The following is a 19,220-nucleotide window of genomic DNA, read 5'->3' as shown; positions in this document are numbered from 1 at the left end:
TATTCTGTTGCCTCTCTATTCACCCCCTACATATTTTTTTCTATCCTTAATATTGAGCATGTGTGCTTTATTTCCTTTTATTACTTAATTGGAGTAATAATTATATTAATTTTATAATATAATAAATAAAATTTATAATATAAATTTTATAATATAAATATATTTATTTCCTTTTATTACTTAATTGGAGTAATAATTACTTATATTAATTTTATAATATAAGTCTTTTCGAAGATTAACTTTTAGTTTTACTTTGTTTCTAACTTCTATTTTATGTACATTTGCTGTTGCATTAACTTTGGCTTCTGATTTTACCTGTGTCCTTCATTCTATTTTATTTTTTTCTAATTTGCTTTTGATGTTGTGTTTTGTATCTTCTTTAATTAGATATATGATCCATTTTTTTTTTGTCAGTGTCCTGCCAAAACCCACCAGGAGTAAGCTGGATTTGTTGCTTCTTTTAGTGAGAAATATTTAAGAAGTGTGGCTTTTCTCTGGATTAGCTATTCTCAGGAAGTGGGAGTAGTTCTATGATTGGGTATCTGAATAAATCTTTTCTAGAAGGAGACATGAATACAGAGAGGCTAAAGCTGTAATTGATGAAAAAGTAGCCATTGCTTATATTAACCGGGAGACAGGAATGTGCACTGTTTTGTGGTTTAGAAAATGTTTATACTTTTTCTGTATTCAAACATGATTGTGGAGTAGTGTTGTTTTTGTCTTGATCACTGAGGTGACGGAGTGGTTTTGTTCTGTGAAATGTTCATGTTCAACAAGAGGATATTGGGCCTGGCTGATGGTGACAGGCCAGCTCCTCAATGTCAGGAGGTAATTTTTTTTTTCATTCTGATTTTTAAATTATTATTATTTTTTACTCTACTAATTTAAGGCTACTAATTTATTTGTTAAACCATATTGCTTATATTCCACACATTTTGATATGTAGTTTATTCATTAACCCTTCTAAATGTTTTCTGACTTCCAGTGAAACTCATGGTTGAGTTATTCTTAAATTTATATAGCACTATTTATCTCTTGTTATTACTTTTTATCTTCAGTATGTTGGAACTTTGTTTAGTATTAGTTTGAGATGTAAATTTTCATTTTGATATTACCAAACATTTTGTGGCCTGATGTTTTTAATATACATACTGTAAATAGAAGATAGCTGGATTTTACTGACATTCTAACAATCGTTGTCTTTTATCTGGAGTGTTTATATCTATGTGATTATTGATATGCATGGATTTATTTATAATTAGCATGTACTTTCTGTCTATACCTCTTTTAACTATTAATATATTCCTTTTCAACTTACTTCTGTTTTGAATTATTTTGAGATGATTAATGTCTCCCTTCCTTTTACTAAAAGCAATGCATCCTATTTCTATTATTTCAGGGCTTATTAAAGAAAAATGAAAAGTGATTATTACTCTTTTATACAACCAGTATTTGTATATTTATTCATATGTTTATGTTTTTCTTTCTGTACCATCATACTGCTCAAGCCTTTATTCTGTGCTCATTTTTTTTCTGCCTTAAGTGCATCTTTAATATTTTCTCAATTTTTGTTTGCCTGAAATGTCTTTTTATGACATTCAATCTTGCAACGTAAGTTGGCTGAACATACAGTCCTAGGTTTACAGAATTTTGAATATATTATTCTACTTACCTCTTTTTACTAGTTGTTTTCTCAATGAAATAGGAAGCAGAATCAATAGATGAGAAAAAAGATGGGGAAAGAAGTCTTGGAGGCTGGATAAGAGAAAAGGAGGTATAAAAATAGTCATCTAGAAGAGTGAAAGAGTAAAGGGTATGGAGAGGGGAAATTTTGTACTGTTGCTAGACAGCTCTAATGGCCTTCTTGAAAGTAATGGCTGTTCACTTTCTGTAAGAAACCTGCTTTACCCCAGCTCTGTTCAGCTGCACACATGCAAGTGTAGAAAAAAATGGAAAGCTAGATTAGCCAGATTGTGTTTTCCCCAGGAGTGAGTGAGATGACAGAAGAAAAAAAAAAAAATAAGAGATAAGGTTGCATGCAAGGGACTGATTATAGAGGGTAAAGTGGCTATAAGAATATGAGGCTTAGGAAACAATGTAAAAGGGATTTTAAATCGTGGCATCCAAGATTGTTGGAATTGAGGTACTAGCTGGTAAGATAAACTAAATAAACTAGTTTTTGTCATTTTCAAAATTGCCTCATGAGCAAAGAAGGCTAGTAGAGCTGAAATCATCGTTGCTGCATTCCAGGAAGCTAGAAGGAAGGAGAGAAGAGCAACATCCCAGATGATGTTATCTTCTGAAAAGAGCCTTTTAATCAACAACTTCCGCTTTATTGAGGTATAATTTTGTAGAAAAGAAGAATTTCTGGAATTACTTGAGATGTTAAAAACATCAAAGCAGAGACCTCCACAGATTCAGATTTCCATGACCTGGGGGGAGGGTAAAATGGGTAACCAGCATCTGCATTTTTTAAATGCTCACCCTCCAGGGGATTCCACTGTGTAGTGGAGGGAAATCCACTGCATTAGGCAGATAATAGTACAATCAATTACAGTTGTTTCTTGTTTTCTGCAGTAATTATGTCATATAACATTGTTGCAAACACTGAATTAGTGAACAGTACCCTATTGCTCCTGGAGAAATACAGGGTTAGGGTCCTGGAAGCCTTTGGTCACTAAATTTTTATCAGTCAATAACCTTGGTTCATGAGTGTTTCTGTTTAAAGACACCTTATATAATAAATATTGTTGATTGGTTTTTGACATTGAACTCACAGCCAACAGCACTGTAACTCATACCTGAATGAAGCTTATGTAACACTTGTATTTTCTTTGTAAGGCATATCATAGCCTTCTTTAGTCTAGGAACAATATTAGACAGCCCTGCAACACTACACTTTGGGGCCAATTTAAACAGCAAACTCACCAACAAAAATCACACAAAAAAGTCTGAAAAACACGGCGTTAAATAAGCCCTTAAAAATGTACTTGTTTATAGCATGAAAGTGGAAACAAACAGGCAAAGCACTACCTTGTTCAACCTCACTTGGGAATGTGCTCTCTCTCCAGGTAACTTAAATTTTTTGCCACTCTGCATATATCTGCAAATGACCATTGACAGTGATTATTGATTTTTGAGGTAACATACATTTTAGCAAGAAGACAAACTTACAAATGCAAATCTGCACATAATGAGGATCAACTGTTTCTGAAGTTCTTTCCTTTCCATATGTAGCTCTGGCTTTTCAGAGATCTCTGCTTGAACAACAGCTCCCGCAAGAGCTCCCACAGGTCCATTTCTGTGCACTTGTGCTCTCTCTGTCCCACTTTAACAAGAATTGTTCTTTTTCAACCATTTGCAAAAAATTTTGTTTTAATCTTACCCTTTCGCTCATTTTCAGCATTTTTTAAAGTAATATTCTTTGCTCTCATTATAGTACAGTATTGTGGAAGGAGAAAAATTAGAAAAGTCCTTTTTTTGTATTAAAAAATAGGTATGTTTTGAAGAATGTCTTTAAAAATACAGAGAAATATGAGGGGCACCACCAAAGCCCTCTCTGAGAAATATCTACTAGCATTTTTCTTAATCTTCTTTCGCTTTTAGGTTTAGAAAGGTACATTAATAGATAAAGTGATATGAATTGAGATTAAAAGTATAATCTACTTTTCAATAATAAGGTAAATGTAGATCCAGTAACGTTAATTGTCACACAACTGTTGAGCTGATTGCTAATTTATTTGGATATATTTCAAGTTTTTTCTTAATAGCTTTCTAAAGTACCTTATAGTATCTCCAATTCAATAACTAATGGGTGAAACATACACATTAAGAACTAATCTTATTTTTCTTACATACCCTAAAATATATTTCAAGTGGATTTATGGCATAAATGTGATCACAGACATTTCAGATTACTATGAGGAAATAATTGCTTGTATAATATTGAGGGTAAAAGAGGTAGGACTAACTAATCATTAGACCAAAGCCAGGAACCACGTAAGAAAATACTGAAATGTTTACATACATATTTTTATATCTTCTATATATCCAAAAAACAAAAATAGTAATAATAACGGCATTAAAAAAGAGCACCAAATTAGAAAACAAGATTGTACTACAAACTGGTAAAGATTTAATACTTTTAATGTGGAAAAGGGTTTATAAATCTTTAAGTAAAAAAGAAAATTTTCAACCTTAAAAGAGAGAAATCAAAGTGATAAAGTATGTTTAAAACAATCTGTTTTACCAGTTCAGGTATGCGTGCTGTTACTTATCTTCCATTTTATAATTATTTCTACTTAAGGTCTTCCTCATGCTACTAAATAAATGGGGGAGAAAGACACACAGAAGAAAAAAAAGTCTAAAATTTCTTGGAATTTAATCAAAAGTTTTCAGGACTAATTCCGAACACAAAATGAAAAACAACCTAAAATCCCATGTGGCCAAAACTTGCACTGCTTCTCACTGGTATAAAGTATCACTATAGAGAACTGGTTCTGCTTACCTAAACAAATGACAATTGTGTGTGAGGGCCAAAATTGCATGCTTATACCATTTTGTGGAGTTGACATTGGTGGCTCATGCCAAAAGGCCAGTTCATTTTAGTTCATCTCTTTGCTTAGTTTGTTGTTTTTTAAAAGGACAACCTACTGGATCACTGTTACTAGATCTAGAAGAGCTGCCTACACTAGGTATATATTACACAGAAATCAGCCATCATCCCATACCCCTAACCCCTTAAAAACCATTAGGAACTTCTATTGAACTTAAATTACCATCCTAAAATTTCCTTTCAAGATAATTTTATTTCGGTGTTTTCTTGTTCTTTCCTACACACTGAATTGCTTTGGCATCATGCTTTCCAACTTTCAAGGCCTCTCTACATTCAACTTTTAACAAAATGGTGGGGGAGATTGATTAAAAGTCACTTCAGTTTCAAAAATGTCCTGGTCTCCTTCAGTGATCAGTGGTCATCACAGTGACCAGCTTGGCATCTCAAGCCATAGGTGAAGGATTCATTTTTCTCAACCCTCAAAACATTTCTTGTCTCCAACCAAGAGGCACCAACTTACGTTAAAACTAAGGTTACATTAAAGCTGTGTTTCTTTTGTTTGTTTCTTGCTTTAGACAGTAGGGGAGAAGTAACATGGCCAGAGAATAGCTAGACCTAGCCCCTGGCGAAACTAAAAGTCAAAAATAAACACTTAACACCAAACTTAGAAAAAGCACGGTCGTTTGTTTCTATGTTTGTTTTTAAGGTATTATGAATGAAAAAGTGTAGTATATCAAAATGTAGGTTATCAGCTATTGTCATTCTTGATTTCATATTCTCTGTTTTGGATAGAATTACTCTACTCTCCTAGCTTTCCATTTAGGATGATGACAATGACCATGAAAATGATGGGAGTGAGTACTCTTCAAGTACACCCTGTTTGCTTCTGAGTGTTCTGTTTCAGATGCTTTTAAGAAGGGCACGTTGTGACAGACCTACACATGGCTAGCGCAACCGTTCTTAGCCTCTTACATTCTCTGTTTTCTTCAGGAGCTAAAGCAGGCCCACATGTCTAGTTCCTTGAATAGTTCACCAGAAGAGGGACATTCTTTCTCATTGTGATATTTACTTTAAATCTGGCTCAGTAGAAGTGATGATGTTTAGGGTTTGGATTTCAAAACCCTAAGAAAGTTTCCTTAACTTTCCAATAGATTTGCCTGAGGTCATATAGTGAGGAACCAAGAAAAACTCCAAAGGTAGTTATTTCACAAGGCATTCATTGTTTTCTTCATTTTACACTTCCATTTACCTCTAAATTAAAGAAAGGTAAAAGAGAGGAAGAATAAAATGGATGCATTCTCATTCAGCTTCTGGGTTGTTAGTAAATTGGCCTCATTTGAAAATCCAAGTGCTTTACAGTCAGAAATAGATATAGTATTAGGAAATCATTAGTATGTAGCTGATGGGTTAAACCAGTACTGGAATGCTGTCACTCAAGAATAGGTAGCATGGAACAAATTATAAATAAGGTATAAATTCTGGGAATACTAATGTTTAAGGGAAAGTCAGAAGTTTAAAAAGGTGACTGAGGAGAAGCAATGCTTTAATTGCATCCTGTAAGTTTTGATATATGATATTTTCACTGTTCAGATTATTTTCTATTTTTTATTATTATTTTTATGCATGCTTTAAATTTATCACTTTTAATTTCCAAATACATAGGGATTAGTAGTTATGTTTATTTGATAGCACTGTTATAAAATATTGTGTGTTATTTTAATACTTGGAGATTTTTTGAAACTCACTTTATGGTTCTGCATATGATCAATAATTGGAAATGATTTATGTGTCCTTGAAAACAAAGTGCATTCTGAAATGTTTGGGCATAGTGTTTTCTATATGTCCATTAATAAGTCACATTGTTTAAATTGTGTAAGTCATCAACAACACATGTGTGGGTGTACACACACACACTTTAACTCTGAGAGATGCTTTAAAATCTACTAAGATGGCTTTGTTTCCTAGTTTTATCAATTTTTGTTCTATGTATATTTCTGCTATTAAATTTACTTCTCTCATTCATATAGGCTAAATACCTGTAAGTAGAATGTCAGGGTTGTGTGTTATATGTGTGTTGGATTTTTAACATTCATTTTTATTAATTTTAACCTAAAAGCGCACATGACGGTGTTGTTAATTCGAGGTAGATCTTATCATATATGTCACTGTAAGTAATAAGTGTGCTCCTCCCTTTGCCTTAGTCCTTACCCTTCGAACAATGTGGTAAGAAGTAGGCCAATTGTCCTATACAAATAGCTGGACAGTTCAATAGCTAGGAATAAAGAAAAAAAATAATTTTTCTCTGCTTATAAAGGGGGAAGAGGCAGCTGTATCCCACCCCTCCTGAAAGGGACTCCTTACTCCAGCCTTGCAGCATGAATGTATATGAAGTCTCTCTCACAGCCAGCTAGCCCCTTGTGACCCAGTTTTTATGGAGATGTGTCCAAGTTCCTGGAGCTGATTCGCCTTTGATATGTAAATACCTAGGAAAGTAGCTGCTATTATATTTTCTTGTACCTTGGAGTCTTAACCCAGAACCTAATACAACTGTAACCATTTTACATAGAAGGTTGACTATCTCATTGGTCAGAACAATTAAGAAGACACATGGCTACAGATCTAATTGAGATCTCTAATGGTTTGTGAAAATATTTCTAGGAGGCGAGCGGTTTTCACAGAAACAGTGAAAAATCTAGGCAAGTTTTATTTCCATCTATGTATGTTTAACTTCTTAAGAAACTGAAAAGCAGTTTTCAAAAGTTTTTATACCATTTTACATTTCAACCAGCAGAGTATGAGAGTTCTAGTTTCTCCAAATCCTTCCTGGTAATTGATGGCAATCATGCTTTGCGAATACAGGAATTTTCACATTAAATTTTTTTTTAAGTACTGACTTGGCTTTACCTCACAAATTTTTATATATCTCATTTTTATTTCATTCAATTGAATATGTATTTGTATCTACCTTATGATATATTATTCAACCATAGGATATGTACAACTGTATGTTGTTTTAAAACATTTAGAGTTTTCTCTTCTATCCTTCTATTAATTTTTTAGTTTATCGTGGTTAAGAAGATGCTTTGTGTGATTTCAATTACTGAGCATTCTTTGATGCCCAGAATATGGTCTATAAATGTACCATACCATGATAAATGTACACAAGCACTTAGAAAGAATGAATATACTGATATATTTATGTGTAGCGCTTTATAATTTTCATTTAGGCCAAGCCAGGTGACAATGTGTGTATCATTATTAATTTTCCTTCAACTGGGAGATTTTCTTTAAAATTTCTGTAGTACAGGTCTGCTGACAAAACATTATTTCCCTCTCACACAAATAGACGCACTCTCTAGGAAGCATTTAGAATGCATATACTGATATTTTTATGTGTAGCACTTTATAATTTTCGATTAGGTCAAGCTAGCTGACAATGTGTATATCATTATTAATTTTCCTTCAACTAGAAGATTTTCTTTAAAATTTCTGTAGTACAGCTCTCCTGACAAGACATTATTTCCCTCTCACACTAATAGACACACTCTCTTATTGGAAAATATTTTCATTTTGCTTTAAATTTCTGAAAGATATTTTCACTGGCAATGGAAATCTTAGGTTGAAAATATTCTAAACTTTTGAAATATTACACTGTCTTCTGGTTTTTATTGTTTTTGATGAAAGTCAGCAGACATTAATATTATTGCTCCCATGTACATCAAGTGTTCTTTTTCTATTTCTACTTTGAAGACTTTCCCTTAAGGTTTGAATCAACGGTTTGATTATGATGTGTCTAGGTGTGATTTTCTTTGTATTTATTCTGCTGTTGTTAGAACCCCCAAATTTGGGTTTGAATATCCAGTGTGGAGCAAGCCAAACAATAATACATCAGTGGATAGGAGCAGAGAAAGGTTTATTTGATTTGGCCAAAGCGTGAGAGTGGGAGAGGCAAACTCTGAAGTCTGACCTGCTTTTGAACATGACTGGGTGATTTTATGAATAAGGAAGGTGTGTGTGAGGTGAGAACCTTCCGTGATCAAAGCTGTTTGCCTCCCTCCTCAGATAGAACTTCTAGATGCCATCAAAGCTCTGTATGACCTAAGGATTATTGTTCTTTAAAAGAAAAACAAGTTTATTAACCTTTCAGGCAACCCCTGGGTGGTTAGAATATGAAGTTAATCAATTATTAGTGACTACTGTCTACTGAAATAACTATGGGCAAGCAATCATGCATGGAGGAAGAAAAGGACAAAGAAAAGTTAACCACCTTGTGATTTTTATAATATAGGATCAGTTACACTAAGATTGATGATCTTCTTACATTTGTAAACTTTATGCCTTTCATCAACTTGGGAAAATTTTTGTCCATTAATTCTTCAAATATATTTCTGCTCCATATTTTCCCTCCTTTTCTTCTAGAATGGTATTTATATGATGTTTAACCTTTTGTTTTAGAAGGTTAACATGGCTAAACACAAACTGCAAACTGAGTCCCCTATTGTTGACAGCAGTTGAGATATGTTTTCAGATCTTTTAGCTTTATAAGCAGTGCTTGGAATCTGCTGCATGCAAGTGTAGTTCCTGGATGTGCCAGAGATTGACTTAGGGTTTATGTGCAGAATTTGGTTTTCTTTTTTCTATGCTTTCCCCCCTTTTTAAATTTTGTAACTTCAGTGGTAGTCCTGACATCTGTCTTCTCATTCTTTAAAAGAGTAAGATTCCAGGTTCCTAACTATTTTAGCTGCTCCATGTTAAGCCAACTTGCTGAGAAGCCCACAAAAGTTTTAAAAGATAAAATATTTCTTAAGTCGGATGATGAGGAAACACTCTCTGTGTGTTGATTTTCCATTTTTTTGTATGTATTTATTAATGTGTATATCTTTATACAAAGGAATTTTCAATTTATTAGACAATAGTAGATAACAGACAATCTACAAGAAGAAAGAACTTTTGTCATCAACTAGTCTGGGTATGCAGAAAATTATACCTAGATAACATAAGTGACCTTTCTTATTGGCACATTGTTAATGACAAAATTAGTATGGGAAAACCTCCTGAAAGTTACTGCAAAGCTTACTATTGGACAAAAAGACATGAATATCTTAAATGATCTTGGATTTATTTTATATTACATTGTTTTATTTTAGACAATAATTTTATGTTTAAAGTTTAGATATTTCTTGAACATAAGAGCTTAGTACTACAAAATGATAGGCATTCATTATGAATTGGAATATTGGAAATCTACAATTTATAGTCAGACATAGAAAAAGAAGGTGACTATTCTGTCAAAATTTATTCTCACTAGCAACAAACTCGAAAAAATTTTTCTTTATAATTATTTCTCAAGTTTCTTGAAACAACAGGGTTGTCTTACTGGCAGTGCCCCCTGGATATTATTCATTAGTTTTTCATTTGACTGCACTCCTGTGATACTTCAATAACCTTGAAATAAAACTCAGATCCCAAGATACACTTCTTACTAACCTCTTCCAAACAGAGAAAACCTGCAGATAAAAGAAAATAAAAACTCCCAAAGACACTTTGGAAGGTTTTTGATATGCTAATGTAACTATTTACAGCTTTTAGAGACCATTCAGCATAGAGACTCATACCCATTCAAACAGACTCCAGTTAAACAAGCATCCTTGAAATTACTGTCACTATCAGTAAAGAACTGGGACACTTAATGTAAAAGAGGAGGATGGATCCCAGTTCTCATCATTAACTTTGCCCTTGTTTTCATCTTTCATAGAAATATAAAAGTAATCCTCAAACTGAATAACAGAGGCTTCATGATGTGTGCATTTGCTCCTCAGCATAGGTCATTATTGATCAAATCATATTTTGTTTGAATTGTACATATAGATAAAGCTTGGTTACTTGATATTGGTGATTTTGATATCCCTTATGGTCATTGAAACAATCACTTTTATAAGGCATGGTAGTTATGCAGTTTACTTTTCAGATAGCGATACAAGAGACTATTAAAACCAGAGTGACCTTTTGCAATAAGTGGCAAAAATATTCGTTTTTTCTTAATGAAATAAATTGATTTTATACTAAAAGTTAAGAATTTTTGGAAAAATGAATATTTGAGAAAGCTAACTTTCTAACTTTTCTAGTTAGAATTAGAACTTTCTAATTTCTAACTTTTCTAGTTAGAATTGTCTAATTACTTTGGAAACTTGTCCTCGACATGAGTATAGGATAAGGCTTTCTAATTTTGACAAAATTTACATGCTTGGGTTCACTCCTGGTAAGGGACAAGTTAGCTTCCATTAGATCAACTTCCCACAGATAGTAGCTATAAACTCTAGAGAAAATACAAAAATGAACAACTACTGGAAGTCACTGGGGAATGATCAAAAGTTAGCAGAAACTGGCAAGTAAACCACCAGTGGTAAAAGGGAATGGCGGGAGTGATTTTCTCATTTTCATCACTTCTAGCCTGAGGCCAGCCCTTGTCTGCACCACACATGGAAGCAAAAATAATACATAAAAATTAAAAAAAAAAATCTTCACTGGGAAGTGAAAGAGGAAACAGGAAAAGGAGAGTACCAGGGATTAGAGGCACAAATTATCTGCATTTACTCTGCCTGTCAGGCTGACCACAAATGCTGAAGACACAGTCTTAGTAGGCAACATAAGAATAGAATAACTGAACTAAGATTTGGCCTGCTACTTAAGACCATAATTGCAATTTGAGAAAAACCCAATAAAAGAAAATCTGGACACATTTGACTGCATAAAACTTTAAGAAGAGAGTAATTGAATAGGCAAAAAACACCAAAACAAAGTCAAGAGACAAACGGAAAATAGAAGAATATATACCACTGTATAACTGATAAAGGACTGATACCTTAATAATAGGAAACTCATGAGACAAAAAGTCACATAAGGCTCATGACAATGAATTAAAAAAACAAAGACAATCTACCAAAAACATATGTAAAACCTCTTTGAGCATATGGAAAGACGTTTAGCCTCTCTGGTAATCAAAAGATGCACATAAAAACCATCATATTATTAGAATGGCAAAAATTAAGATGCATAATAATACACTCTGCTAACAAGAGTATATAATATACTCTGCTTGCAAGAGTATGTAGAAACAATAACTTTCTTACATATTTAGTAGGAATGCAAACTGGTAAAATCCTTAATGAGGGAATTTGGAAATATCTCAAAAACAAACAACAAAAAAAAAACACACACACAAAAACTAGATATATGTTAACCTTTTCATCTACAGTCCAAATTCTAGGAATTTACTCTGAAGATCCAGCTCATTCAGTACAACAGTATATATATATTTTACAAACATTTCATACATTGATGTTTTATTTAATATCAGATATTTCATAAATATTTCATTTTCTATATTATTTAAAAATAAAATCGAACAAACAAATACCTATGCATAAATTTGAGGATAGACTTAAGTGAAGGACAATAGCCCTCAAAAATAAACTTCTAGTTGTGATTCTGTCTTATCTTTATAACATGACTAGCATTTTTTTTTCAGCAGAATGATCACACAATGAATTATTTCCTATTGAAAAATTTCCTTTTCCTAAAACTTCATTTGAACACCATTGTTTCTACATACTTCTCTTTGTTTTCATGCAACTCTTCTTTAGAGGCGATGTGGACTTTAGATCTCTGGGAAAGGGCATACCGGAGGATTTTACTGGCCTTTGTGACAGATGAGTGTTGTCAGAATATTTGGTGGCTGTGTGTCAGGGGCTTGGGCCTCTCTGTTATGCAATTGTGTCACTCTGAGGCTCTCTACTTGAGGGAATGTTTGTTTCCATTTTTAATCAACCTGGAACAAGGCGAATCCTGCCTCTCAAAGGGTTGTAGAAAATACTTCCTAGGTCTGTTGGGCCACGGAGTGCCTCTGAAGATGTCTGCACATTCCTTAAGCAGCTGGCCCTGAGGGAAGTCTCAGCTTTAAGACACTGAGGCTGGTTTCCCTTTCTTTTCCCACAAACCTTCAGTATAATCTTGTTAAAGTTCTGTCCAGGGTACCGTTGTGCTTTGAGGAATGAAGGGGGACCTGCCCGTGTTCCAAAGGTGGAGTAGTCATGTGCTCTGCCTGAAGATGAAGCAGGGGCGTCTCAGTGGTCAGCATGCGACAGACAGTGTCCCTAGTACAGCGGCAATCCCTAAAGTGGTCAGCAGCGGATGCAGCACTGAGGCAGTCAGGTGAAGATGCAGGCTAGGAAGGGGGTGAGGGATAAGTAAGGAGAACATGTGAAACCACTGTCAGGAATTTGAGGAATTTACTGGGACTAATGTAGGGCACTTTGACCGCCATATCCAAATTAAGCCAATAATATGGCTATTAAAATGGAGTGCAATATTACTGTCATTTTCGTTTTAGAAATGTGGAAATGGAGGCATCAGGCACATTACTTGGAGTTGCCTACTACATACTCCAAATTTCTTTAAAACCTCATTGTAAGATGAAGTAAATGTCATACACTATTCCCTAATATAGACAGGTGCATTTTAATAGTAAGCTATTATGATTAATATGAACATGGTCATGAAACAATTTCTCCTCAGACATTTTTAGTTAAACTTGAGAAGCTGAAAAATGAAGGCTGCTTCTTGTGTGGCTTTCTATGCTGCCTGCTTCGCTTTCAAACATAGACTCAAACTGCTGCCTACCTACTTGGAAAGTGTTTAGTGTAGTTTTGTTTTGTTTCTTCAAAGAAAAGGGAAGGCAAAAGGAAAAGAGAAAAGGGAAAGAAATCCAGAGAAAAGAATGGGGGGAACTTAGCTTCTCAGGGGTAAAGACAGACAGACTTCAATCCCAACATCAGGGAGAGCAGGGGAAACCAACTTGGCCCAGAGCTGTCACTCTCACTCTCCTCTTGCTTGAACAGCTGCCAATACCCAGAGTCAGCCTGTCCTGTTGCCCACTGAGCTTCATGCTTGCAGAGAAATACTCACATCTGTGCCAAAAACCTTTTGCCCAGCTCTGACACTTCCGTTTTGAATCCCATGGCTCTTCTTGATTGTACCACTGAAGGTCCAGGACACAAAAAGCCCTCAGGTCATTTGATTTAGGATTTGAACAATGGAGAGATGATCATGATCAGAAGAAAAATTCTTTATACTTGACAAAGGCAGAAATAAAAATCCAGTTTGAAATTGACTTTTGAGCCTGGAGAATGGGAAACTTCACCCATGTTAACTTGTCTTTTGTAAACAAAGTGTCTTTCTGTGTTACAATTTTCAAGAGCCTAATTCTGCTAATCATAATGTATTTATTTGCACATGCAATTAAAATTTCCAAATTTTTCTTTTTAAGGAACTACTCCAAAAACCTTTCCTTTTCTTTGAAAGTATACCACTGAGTTTTGTAAAGTACCAGACTTTTGCTTGAGTTTCGTAAAATGTTGTCTGAGCTTCTACACAGCATGACAGATGGTCAAAACCACTTTTTCCCTGGATTTTGTGTCTATTGAGTTAGTTGTCACTCCTAGCTTACTGCCATCTACAAATCTTAAAAACATGCCCTTTATCTCTCTTCCTCCTGGTTATTAATTAAAATTTTAACAAGACAGGGCTAAGAGCCAACCCACTGTAGGGGCTTTATTAAAGACTACTGTACTTTGCAGTTTGATGTTTACTAACATTCTTTGGGCACCTGGCTACAACGTAACTCAATTTTCTGTGAAAAACTATTAATCATCCTATTTTTTCCTTGTCTTTAATATGAGATAAATTTTATAGCACTGTTTCTCAAACCATCTGTTGTGAGGGACAGTTTTGCTTTTTAATTTCCAATTGTCAGAGACCTATGCTTTTGTCAAATACAATTAAAAACAAACATAAAAATAAAATTATTAGAAAAATGAAATAAAAGAGAAATGAAATAAGAATAATTTTATTATTAGATTTAACAGATCAAATATTGTTTCAATACTCAGATCAAATGTGCAATAAGACAGGGTTGCAAAAAATGCACACTTTTTTATTAAAATCATTTATGTAGGTAATTTATATAAAAATAATATTACAGTTGCAACTTTCTGTTGTTTCTCAACTATGACCAAACAGAGGTTACAAGTGAAGTAGCAATCCCAATACTAAACTGCTATATGTGCATTTTGAATCAATAATGTGTATGTCAATGAAGTTTTTAATGTGATAAATTTGCATTTTGGTTGTTAATTTATATAATCTAGGTTGGATAAATGACAATGCCAATCATAGGGGATAATGTTGATCCTAAATGTTAGTGTGTTGATTTCATAACACTCAATGGAGAAGCCAGTCTCAGAGAGGCAGGGTGCTAGACTGGAAGAAAATAATTTGAAATAATTACAGTAAGCTGATGGAATTCATTTTTATCTGTTTTTATAAAGCAAGTGATTTTGGATTTTTAAAATTTATCTTCAGTTCTTCATCAATAGCTACTTTTAATCATTAACCTTATAAATTTAATTATATTTCAATTATATTTTAATAGAAAGAATGGATTTCATGTTTTTTTCTGGTGTGGATTTTGATAAGAAAATAAAATTCAAAATATTCTGTTAAATTTGGAGGTGTCTGGTGATAATTTTTCACAGATGTATAATATCAAGATCCATTGAAGTGTGTGTGTGTGTGTGTGTGTCTGTCTGTCTGTCTTCCAGGCATGAAAGTATGAAAATAATTTACTAAAGACATTAGACTTGCTGTTTATTTTATGTATTTTTAAGTTAGGATCAAATCAGTTTCTTATATTACAGAAATTTCTTGCAGAATGGTTCATTCAGTAATTCAAACATTGTCAATAAAACTTATTTTAAAACTAGAATATATACTGCATTTCAGCATGCCATAAGAGTTGTTTATGATGAACTTCCATATTAAAACATAATGAGAATAATATAGGAAGAATAGTAAATATTAGTTTTTATGTAGTATCAAAGTTTTATAATGTCACCAAATAAACTGTTTAGTTCAACTGATTTTATTTTTTCATTCATAGCAAGTGTTTCCGATGAGTGAAGCAGTCTGGTGATTAACAATCTGATATGATACAAACTTCTTTATCTGTGTAACATTTCCAGAATGTTTTCTTGTCGTTAAAATCATGCCATCAGAACACATTCCTAAAAAATTTAAAATTCAAAACACAAATACAGACTTTGTGATGAAAACACAAGCTTTCATAGTTTTATACAATTTAGAACTAGTTGAGTTTTTGACAATAATGAAGCTGTAGACACAAATTATTTCTTTATAACACCATCATTTTCATATAACAACATGTAAGCAAATACTGGCATTATTAGCAATAACTAATAACTAATACCTAATACAAAAACTATGCATTTGTGAAGTTCCAAGAAAAAATACTTAGCTAAATTTATGTGTACTATGAGCTGGTCTTTAGTATTATTTTCATTTCCTGAGTAGAGTGAGCTCTGATGTCTTTTACAGCTCACTAATATTCCATGGTATGGAAGAACCTCATTTTACTGGTTGTAGGACATTTGGATTGTTTTTGGGTTTAGTGATTGTGAATAGAAAAGATATAAACCTTCATCCACAGAACTTTCTGTGAATAAGAAAGTTCATTTTTCTTGTGTAAATACCTGGGACTGAGATTTCTTGATCATATGATAAATATATGTTTAATAATTGTGAAAATATTTTTCAAAGGAAATGTACAGTTTTGTTTTCCCGCTACCAGTGTATGAGCATCTCAGTTGCTCTGTATCCTTGTCGACACTTAGTATTGCCAGCTTTATTTTTAATTTTAGTATTGCTATTCTAATACCTGTATAATGGAATCGTATTGAGGATTGTATTTGCATTTCTCTAATAACTAATGATCTCGAGCATAGATTCATGTGTGATTTGCCATTTATGTATCTTCTTTGGCAGATGTTGTTTGAAATATTTTGCTGTTGTTTATTTAGTTGATTTCTTAAAGTTTTGATAGTTCTTTAAATATTATAGTTATAATTCTGTGTTCAAATGTGTGTTTTGAAAATGTTGTGTTCCACACTATGGCTTTACTTTCCATTCTCTTATGTCTTTAAAAGAGTAGAGGTTCTCAGTTTAGATAATATATAATTTCTCTATTTGTTTTTCTTTTTAAGGTTTTACATTTAGGTATATGTTCTATTTTGTGTTAAGTTTTGTACATGCTACGAGGTTTGGATTGAGGTATAGGTGTATATGTATATATATATGTTATATATATGGGTTTGTGTGTGTGTGTGTGTGTCTCATATTCCAATACTGTGTGTTGGGGATTATTTTTTCTTCATTGAATTAACTTTGCACTTTGTCAAAAATGATTCACCATAAGCATATGGGCTTATTTCTGCACTGTCTATTCTGTTATACTGATTTATATTTCTGCTTTCATTGATGTAACACTGTCTTGATTATTGTAGCTTTAGAGTTAATATTAAAATTATATCGTTTTAATCCTTCAAATTTTTACTTTTTCGAAATTGTTTTAGTTTTGTTGCCTTTCCAAATGAATTTTAAATTTCACGTGAATTTCTCCAAAAAAGTCCTGTTGTGATTTAGTTAAAATTGCATCCTATTTTCAGATCAATTTAGGGAGAAATGACATAATAACATTCCACTATAAATGGAAATAACTCCATTTATTTAGGTGTTCTCTGATATCTTTCATTAGTGTTTTATAATTTTCAGCATTCTGACCCTGTACATATTTTTAGATTTACAATTAATAACTTAATGATTTTTGATATTGTAAATGGTACTTTTAATATAAATTTTTAATCAGCTTTGCTGTTATGTAAAAATGGAGTTGAATATTTGTAGTAGCTTTGTGTCATGTGATTTTGCTAAACTCAATTATTAGTTATAATACCTTTTTGTGGATTTTGTGGAAATTTCTACGTAACTAATTATGTCATCTAATAGTGAAGTGTACTTCTTTCCTTCCAAATATTATAAATTTTATTTCCTCCATTATCATATCTGTACTATAGATAGGTTTCAAACGAGTTTTCTTAAGATGTATTTTTCTCATAAAGTCTTTATTTCTCTTTTGTTCTTGAGATTTTTTCTGGGCATACTATTTTCAAGACACGATGAGATGCATTGAATAAAGAAAGGTGAATGTTCTATTGTTCTAGTTGAAATATTTCAATTGAGGATAATTCAAGAAATGAAATTTATATGCTATGATAATACAGTATAACATAATATAGTATCTCATAAAGCCAATGTGAACAAAAGCTATGGGACCACAATGGAGAGATGGATTTAAATGGCTAATCTGAGATTTCTTAAAAGAAAAATCATTTATTTGGAACTAGATAAAAAAAGAATAAGTTATTGTCTAGTAGAAAAAGTGAGGAATAGTCTTTAATACTCAAAAAGCTATGTTTGTTACAGAAAAAAAGACAAAGGAAAAAATCTTATTCTTTTGAGGAAAAGCACTGAGCAATGTAGCTTGAGTGTAGGGTACATGTGCCGGGTGATGGGGGATTAGGACCAAATTGCTGTACTTCTGCCAAATTGTGGAGTTTGGTTTTTAGTCTACATAAAAGGCAAATGATTTAAGGTTTGTAATAAGGGAAAAGATGTAGTCAAATATGAATCAAATGAATAAGTACAGCAGCAGCATGTATAAAAACAAGGCATGTGCAATGATTAATTTTATGTATCTACTTGACTGGTGCCCAGATATTTGGTCAAACATTATTACAGATTTGTCTGTGAAGTGTTTTGGGGTAAGATTAATATTTGAATTGGTAGATGGAATAACACAGATTGTCCTTCATAATATGAATGGCCCTCATCCAATCAGTTGAAGGCCTGAATAGAACAAAAATTCTGAGTAAGCAGGAACTGCCCCCTCTGCCTGATTGCTTTGAGCTGGGACTTTGATCTTTTCCTGCTTTGAGACATGAACTAAAACATCAGCTCTTGGGTTTTTACCCTGCCAGCTTTCGGACTCGAATGTTCACCATTGACTTCCCTGGTTCTCAGGACTTTGGACTTAGGCTGGAACTGCATCATCATCAGCTCTGATGGGTCTCCAGCATGCTGAATGCAGATATTGGGACTTCGCAGCCTCCATAATCATGTGAGCAAATTTCGTATACACACATACTGTTGATTCTGTTTCTCTGAACATTCCTGACTAGTACAGAGATTTTGGATTAATAGATCATGTAGGTATCCACTGGAATATTACTAGCAGGAAATAGTGCTGGTCTGAATGAGAGTGATAGCATATACATATGTCATTTTCTTGTTTTCCCCTCTTCCCTAGTAGCAAAAACTACCGTTAAGAAAAGAAGGGGTTTTTTTTTGACAATTAAAAAAAAAACTTTAGCATCATTGAACATTAGAAAACATGTCTGCACAATGAATAACTTAAAAATATATTATTACTGAAATGGAGATAAACATTGTAACATCTTGGCCTGTGTACTTCTAGAATTTTAACTGTGAGTAATTACCCATACCTCCCCACAAAAGACTATGCATTAGGTCATATAAAATATTTTTGGTAATCTAGTTATTTCACATAACAATGTACAATGAACATCTTCTTCTGACACTAAAATATCTATGTCAGCATTTAAATATGCAGAAGTATTTTTTATTCTTCAAGTCCTTGGTACCAAATATCTACTACTCACTCAGTTTCCCCTTC

At 33.1% G+C, this 19,220-nt stretch overlaps 1 long non-coding RNA gene across 2 annotated transcripts in view; it reads left to right on the top strand.

Annotated features, from left to right (window-relative positions):
• The first annotated feature begins 166 nt into the window (after window positions 1-166).
• The window catches only part of LOC134738464 (uncharacterized), a 56,908-nt gene continuing 37,854 nt past the window's right edge, over window positions 167-19,220 (top strand). For both annotated transcript variants that reach the window (XR_010124188.1, XR_010124187.1), the window contains exon 1: window positions 167-18,644. This is a non-coding gene — a long non-coding RNA (uncharacterized LOC134738464). The remainder of the gene's footprint in view (window positions 18,645-19,220) is intronic.

Source organism: Pongo pygmaeus, chromosome 17, assembly GCF_028885625.2.
Source record: "Pongo pygmaeus isolate AG05252 chromosome 17, NHGRI_mPonPyg2-v2.0_pri, whole genome shotgun sequence".
Taxonomy (NCBI): Eukaryota; Metazoa; Chordata; class Mammalia; order Primates; family Hominidae; genus Pongo; species Pongo pygmaeus.
The sequence above is the reverse complement of the archived record's forward strand: the minus strand, read 5'-3'. Positions and strand labels throughout refer to the sequence as shown.